This window comes from Ursus maritimus, unplaced genomic scaffold (genome assembly GCF_017311325.1).
Source record: "Ursus maritimus isolate PB19 unplaced genomic scaffold, ASM1731132v1 scaffold_20, whole genome shotgun sequence".
Taxonomy (NCBI): Eukaryota; Metazoa; Chordata; class Mammalia; order Carnivora; family Ursidae; genus Ursus; species Ursus maritimus.
In genome coordinates, this window is record NW_024424453.1 from 12,872,977 (window position 1) to 12,879,406 (window position 6,430).

Here is a 6,430-nt window from a genome sequence, read left to right on the forward strand (position 1 = left end):
CCCCCCCCCCCCCGCGAAGACTAATGTCCCAGTGTGAAAGCATCTGTTGGGAGCTTTGAGATGATTTTTTTTCACCTTAGTTTCCAGCCCAAAATTGTGTGCCTTCTGCTTCTCTGGGTATGCTCTGCGTATCCCACCCTCCCTTCCCCTTCACACCCCTCCTCAAAATTCTGTTACTTTATATTCGAACTACTTGGCCTTCATCAGGGCTGGGGTCGTGGCAGGGTCCATTTCTTGATGGTCTGTAGCACGTAGGCTGTGTCCGGGAGGTAAACTGCGAGGAATGGAGGTGGTTTGGAGATGTAAAGCAATTTTATTGCTGAGGCCAAAGTTTCCATGTAAGCTGGATCAATTTTTTGGAATTTGGTTAAAGTCACTTTGGTTTTTTTTTTTCTTTTAACAACTTTACAACGAAATATGTTACAACATCATGATCCACGGTGGTTGAAATCTGCATAAGGAAGTCCAATTTATCTAAATAGTATCAGGCAGGATCCTTTGTGTCATAGGAGAAACAAACTAGCAAAACCAGGTGAAACCAGACCGGGGGGATGAAGCCGTCTAACAAATACATCTGTCTTTGGCACTTCTGTTGACGTTTATTTCAGTGTTGTGTGAATTAGTTCAACAAACAGGATGGTTGTATTTTGTTGTGTTAAAAGTACTTCCTTGATTTTTGAATGTATTTGTTTCAGCATTTATTGGATCTTTCTAACCTGTGTTAACACCGTTGAACACACATGTATTTCCTAAGAAAATACGACCCTCTTGCGCCATTAAAACATTACTTTAACTGATAGAGAATACCAGAAGTTTTTCAACATAGCTGTTCATTAAATAGTTAAAGATGCATATAAATGTTGCAAAAAATAAAAATAGATTGCTGTCTCTTTAGTACAGTTTTCAGGGCAGTTTAACCAAGACACGTCTTTAAAAAAAAAAAGTGTTTAATAGATTTCGGACTTCTGTGAATCATTTGCACATAGCTTTATCAACTTTTAAACATTAATAAATTGTTTTAAAAAATAAAAAGAAAATATCCATACTATACTACAATTAATAAAAATTCCTAGTTAGCTATGAATTTAATCCTATCAAGAAGTTAGATGTGATAACATAAAAATGCACATTGCAAATTCTAAAGCAACCCCTAAAAATAATAAAACCAGGAGGTATATCTCATAACCCAATAGTGGAGAAAACAATTACACTATAAAAGATACTGAAATAATTTTAAAAAGAAGGAAAATGGTGGGGGAAAAGCAAATGTAACAAATAGGAAACAAATAGCAAGACGATTTAATCTCATCCCTATAGATCTCTCCATACGTCCTGTATATGTAGTTTCCATGTTATCAAAAAGGATGTCTCTCTGACACTACATATTACACAAAAGGTGTCTCAGCTCTTAAGATTATCTACTGGACTTCTGTAATGGAAGACGTTTGCAGCAGGGCCCAATAATAGACTAGCAATTGTTCAAAAACGTAGTATTTTGCTACTGCATCAAGTACATTTTGAAACCGGAATTCCAAAAGGCACCACTGGGTGGCAGTGCTTGACTTTACCTGCAAGCGTCTAGTGAACGCCTCCAAAATCCTGCGTGCAGGCCAGTTTTTGTTCCAGACCCTGGCCAAATTCGTGATTTCAATGCATAGGAGTTAGCAGGGTGCCTATGTTGGTATACACATCTAGCAATATCCAAACAGCCTGCAGGGACTGTGTTTATCTCTCAGTGTTCAGCCCGCAGAGACTAGTTAGTTCCATACATCCAAGGGATGTAGCTCGAGATCCTGACTCAAGTTATTCTTAGAAAATCTATTGATTAGGTGAGCTCCTGTATCTTACCTGTGTTGTTTAACCATCTTCAGCTAACCATGTGTCTCAATATAGGCTTTGGTTTTCTCCCCAAAGAGAAATTATCCTGATACACTACTAGAATGAGTTACCGTCCTCTTAATATTCACCAGGTCAAAGCTGCCCCTAACACAGTAGTGACGGTATCTGAGAGGGGTCGGACATCCCTGGAGGAAGATGATAAACACATATTGGAGTCCCATCCAAGCGAAGGCAAATTATGTCTGAATTTCTTCTGAAGTTGGGATAGAAAAAAAGAGCCTACTAGTCACCTTTAACTTGCTGCTCCTCTCAAAGAGCTTTCCTCGAAGTATTTCTCCTGATTTCCAGACCGGTACACACAAGTGGTAGGCCTTCCACCTGGATGAACCACAGCTACCCCCTGACACTACGTGAGCAAACATTCTCTCTACTTCCTACCCCAGCCAGAAAATTCAGAGTTCTATGTATGCGTATGCATCTGTATATAGAAAAAATGTGCATTGCACAATTAGAAAAAAGTAAGCAATGGAAAAACAAGCAAAACCCTTGAGTATGCTACTGCATGAAAGAGAAACACTTGAGACCACTAAGCACAGGTAGATAACCAAACTCATTAGTATTTAGAGAAATGCGACTAAAACCAAAATAAAATACTACGTCACACGGATTTAATTGGCAAAAATGAAGAAGTGTAACAGATCAAATTCCTGGAAAAGATGCAGATCAATGGGAATATTTGTATACTGCTTTTGAGAATGCAAACGGGTACAGCTATTAGAAAATAATGCAGCATTAAATTTTCTATGAGTCAGGAATTCTACTCCTACATATATATGTGTAGTAGACTATATCTCAGGTATATATATATATATATATATACACACACACACACACATGTATGTGTGTGTGTGTGTGCGCGCGCGTGTATCTGAGAAAAATTCTTACATATGTGCACCTGGAGGCCTGGAAAAGCATATTTATAACAGCATATTTTGTAATAGCAAAATAACACCAAAAAAGACCCCACAAAACCAAAACAAAAACCTGGGAAAAAAACTACTCCAAAACGAGAATGGTTAAATAAATTGTAGCATATTCTCATAATAGAACATTTTATGCATTGGTGAAAATTAATAAGGTTACATTCCATGCAACATCTATGGCTAATGATTGAGTGAAAGTCATGTCTCAAAAGACTACATAAAGTATGATTCCATATTTTGCCCCTGAAACAAGCAAAACTAAACATTTGGCTTAGGACTGCCTACACACATCTAAAAAATATCTTTAATAAAAGAAAAAGAGAATTGCATACCTCCAAATCAGAATTTTAATTGTTTCTCAAGAGTAACACAGACTGGAGAGGAGTAACACACAGGGAGATAAAACACATTGGTAATATTCCATTGAAGGGGACGTAATAGCGAATTCATGGTGTTTTATTATTAAGACTTTCAAAAGAGAGAGAAGACAAAGAAAGAAGGACATGAATTCACTCCTGAAGGGCGTGGGCAATCTGCAGTAAGTGTGAGCTGAACAGAGAGTCCATTTAAGGCCTTCCGTGCTTTCATAGGCTCTCCCCCAACCCAAAGACCCCTGTGCTGCTCAGCCAGACAATTCCCCCCAGCTCCCAAGGAAAAAGAAAAAAATATTTTTAAAAATGTAACTTCTTAAATGAGATTCATATTCTCTACACAAACAATTAAAGTGCCACAGCACAGATGGAGGCCAGACACAAGTCGCGGCCAGGATGGTCATCTAAGTAGAGGGGTGTATGTATGAGCGCAGTTCCACACGCATGACGGTCTGACATGACTGTGGGGCTTTAAGGTATTTTGATGACTGGGCTGTGAAAAGCAGAGGGGATCCTGCGAAATACAAGCTGAAGGCTTCATCAGATGGATCGTTTAGCTAATTGACAATTGACCTGGCTTCTTTTCTAACCCATGCATTAGAAATTATAATGTATGTGATTCATTCCCTTCTGAGACCAGCTTCACCTGCATCCCACAAGTCATGAGATGCATGTATTTTCATTACCTTTCAACTCAAAATATGTTCTAATTTCTATAATGAGTTAGTTTTTAACTCTAAGTTATTTAGTAATACATTTATTACTTTGAAACTGATGGGGGATTTTCAAATTATCATGTTGTTATTAACGTCTAGCCCAATTCCATTGTAGTTAGAGAATATGCTCCGTATCTTTTGAAATTTGACAATAATTGCTTAATGGCCAAGAAGATGTTTTCATGTTCAATGTGTACTTGAAAAGAATGTGTATTATGACATTATTTGCTACTGAGTTCAATATGTGTAAATTAAATCATTTTTATTAATTATGTGAAAATCTTGTCTACTTATTAATTTTTCTGTTTTTCTCCATCATTTACTGAAAACAGATGGACTCAAAACTTCCACTATGGGTCCTAAATTTTTGAAAGTCCCCAAACCTCCTCCTATGAGAATCCACACAGAAATTTGGATAATAAAACCAAAAATCTATGGACAATATACTATGAAGCAACGTACGAGCCAGAATATAAAGTATGTATACAAACCTCCAAGTATGAATGGTCGGAACAATCCGTGACAACTGCAAGGCCTGTGCAGCGTCGGTGACAGCAGAGACAGCAGAGGGAAGCAACAGAGCATTTGATAGACTCAAAATTTACCAACATGTATTAGGGAATCTTAGTAAATTTTGGAAAACAGTTGAAACTGGCAGGGATTATTAGTAGGTGAGTACAAGCTATCTGCAATTAGATCTGAAGGTACCAATCAAAGCTTCTTGCAGGACAGAGCTCCACACTGACTAAAAACTGCGGGGAATAGAATCCAAATTACCAGGACCTGGTGGGGGGGGGGGCGACAATGCAGATTAAATGGCAGGAACGAAAGGTAGTATTTCACAGGACTAACAGGAGAGCTCGAGAGTCATAAAGTTAAAAATCTGTAAAATCATGCCCCCCCCGATCTTCTAGAAGTTAAGATAATTCGTTTCGTGTAAAAATGAGCATCAGAAAGATGACTGGAGATACATATTACTTGGAATTAATATAAGAGCAAGCATAATGGAAGCAGAAAAACCTCTCTACAGGCAATGAGAGCATAAACCTGCCCACAAAGCAGAGGAAAACTATATTCTAATGCTTTATAATTACCTAGAGGATATTTCCCCTGATTAGCAAGTTCCATATCACTATTTCTCTTTGGGACAGATACAAAGTGTGGACACTAATCAATGTCTGGATAACATAGCTAGAAAAGAGGATGAAAAGCTTGGTGATTTTAGTGGACATGGTATGGGATGTAATCGGATCTTCCCTCATATTGCCAACAAAGAAATTAGAGTACATGACTTTCCCTTGGATGTTTACAATCTTTTTTTTAAACATTTATTTATTTATATGAGAGACAGAAAGAGAGCAAGTGGGGGAGGAACAGAGGGAGAGAATCTTCAAGTGGACTCTCCATTAAGCACAGAGCCCAACTGGGGTCAGACTCGATCCCACGACCCATGAGATCATGGCCTAACCCAAAACCAAGAGTTGGATGCTTAGGCGACTGAGCCACCCAGGTGCCCTGGATGTTTCCAATCTTGATGGCTTTATCACAGTGCTGCGATACCATCACATAAAAGGCAACCAATTTGGGGAGTATGGCCCAGTGAAACTAACCTTGTAGCATGTCAACAGTGATCAAAGCCACTGGGTAGCCAAGAGCACAGTGTCAGGGATTGCAAAGGAAGGCTGTCTAGCAGTGGCTTTTGCAAACTGTCTCTCTTCCAGAAATATCCTGAGACCAAATTTACAAAATACATAAATGAGGATTGACTGGGCTACCTTAGCATACATTTCTGCCACATTCTTAAGTATCAAAATAATAAAAATTAAAATTAAAAAAAATAAAGGAAAAGTGCTTTCCTACTCTGTAGAATGTAAGGCTTTTCAGGAATTAAACTCTTTGACCTTTTCTCTAGCTGTGAGCCGGCCTTTCTGTCCAAGGATATGAAACCGCATGCTGGTGAGACTACACACTCATGCTCACGACATTGAAAGAGGCTTTCAACTAGAATCCCTATGAAGAATATCCAGACAGTGGACAATCGACAAAATGTGCTTTCTGGAGATCTGCTCCTTTTATCGCTTCCTTGCATATCCGTTATTTTTGCTGAATGTGCTATCATCATGAAGTTTTCTAAGAGGTCCCCCCCCCATTAGAACTGGTGGCCAGTATACCAAATGATGAAAAGGAACTGGAATCAGATTCAGTAACATAAAAAAAATTTTTTTTCCAACTTAAAAAATATTTTAAAGGAAATTAAATCAGAACTATGACAATATAGGGGCGCCTGGGTGGCACAGCGGTTAAGCGTCTGCCTTCGGCTCAGGGCGTGATCCCGGCGTTATGGGATCGAGCCCCACATCAGGCTCCTCCGCTAGGAGCCTGCTTCTTCCTCTCCCACTCCCCCTGCTTGTGTTCCCTCTCTTCGCTGGCTGTCTCTCTCTCTGTCAAATAAATAAATGAAATCTTAAAAAAAAAAAAAAACTATGACAATATAATTTGTTATGGGATCAACTTTCCATAT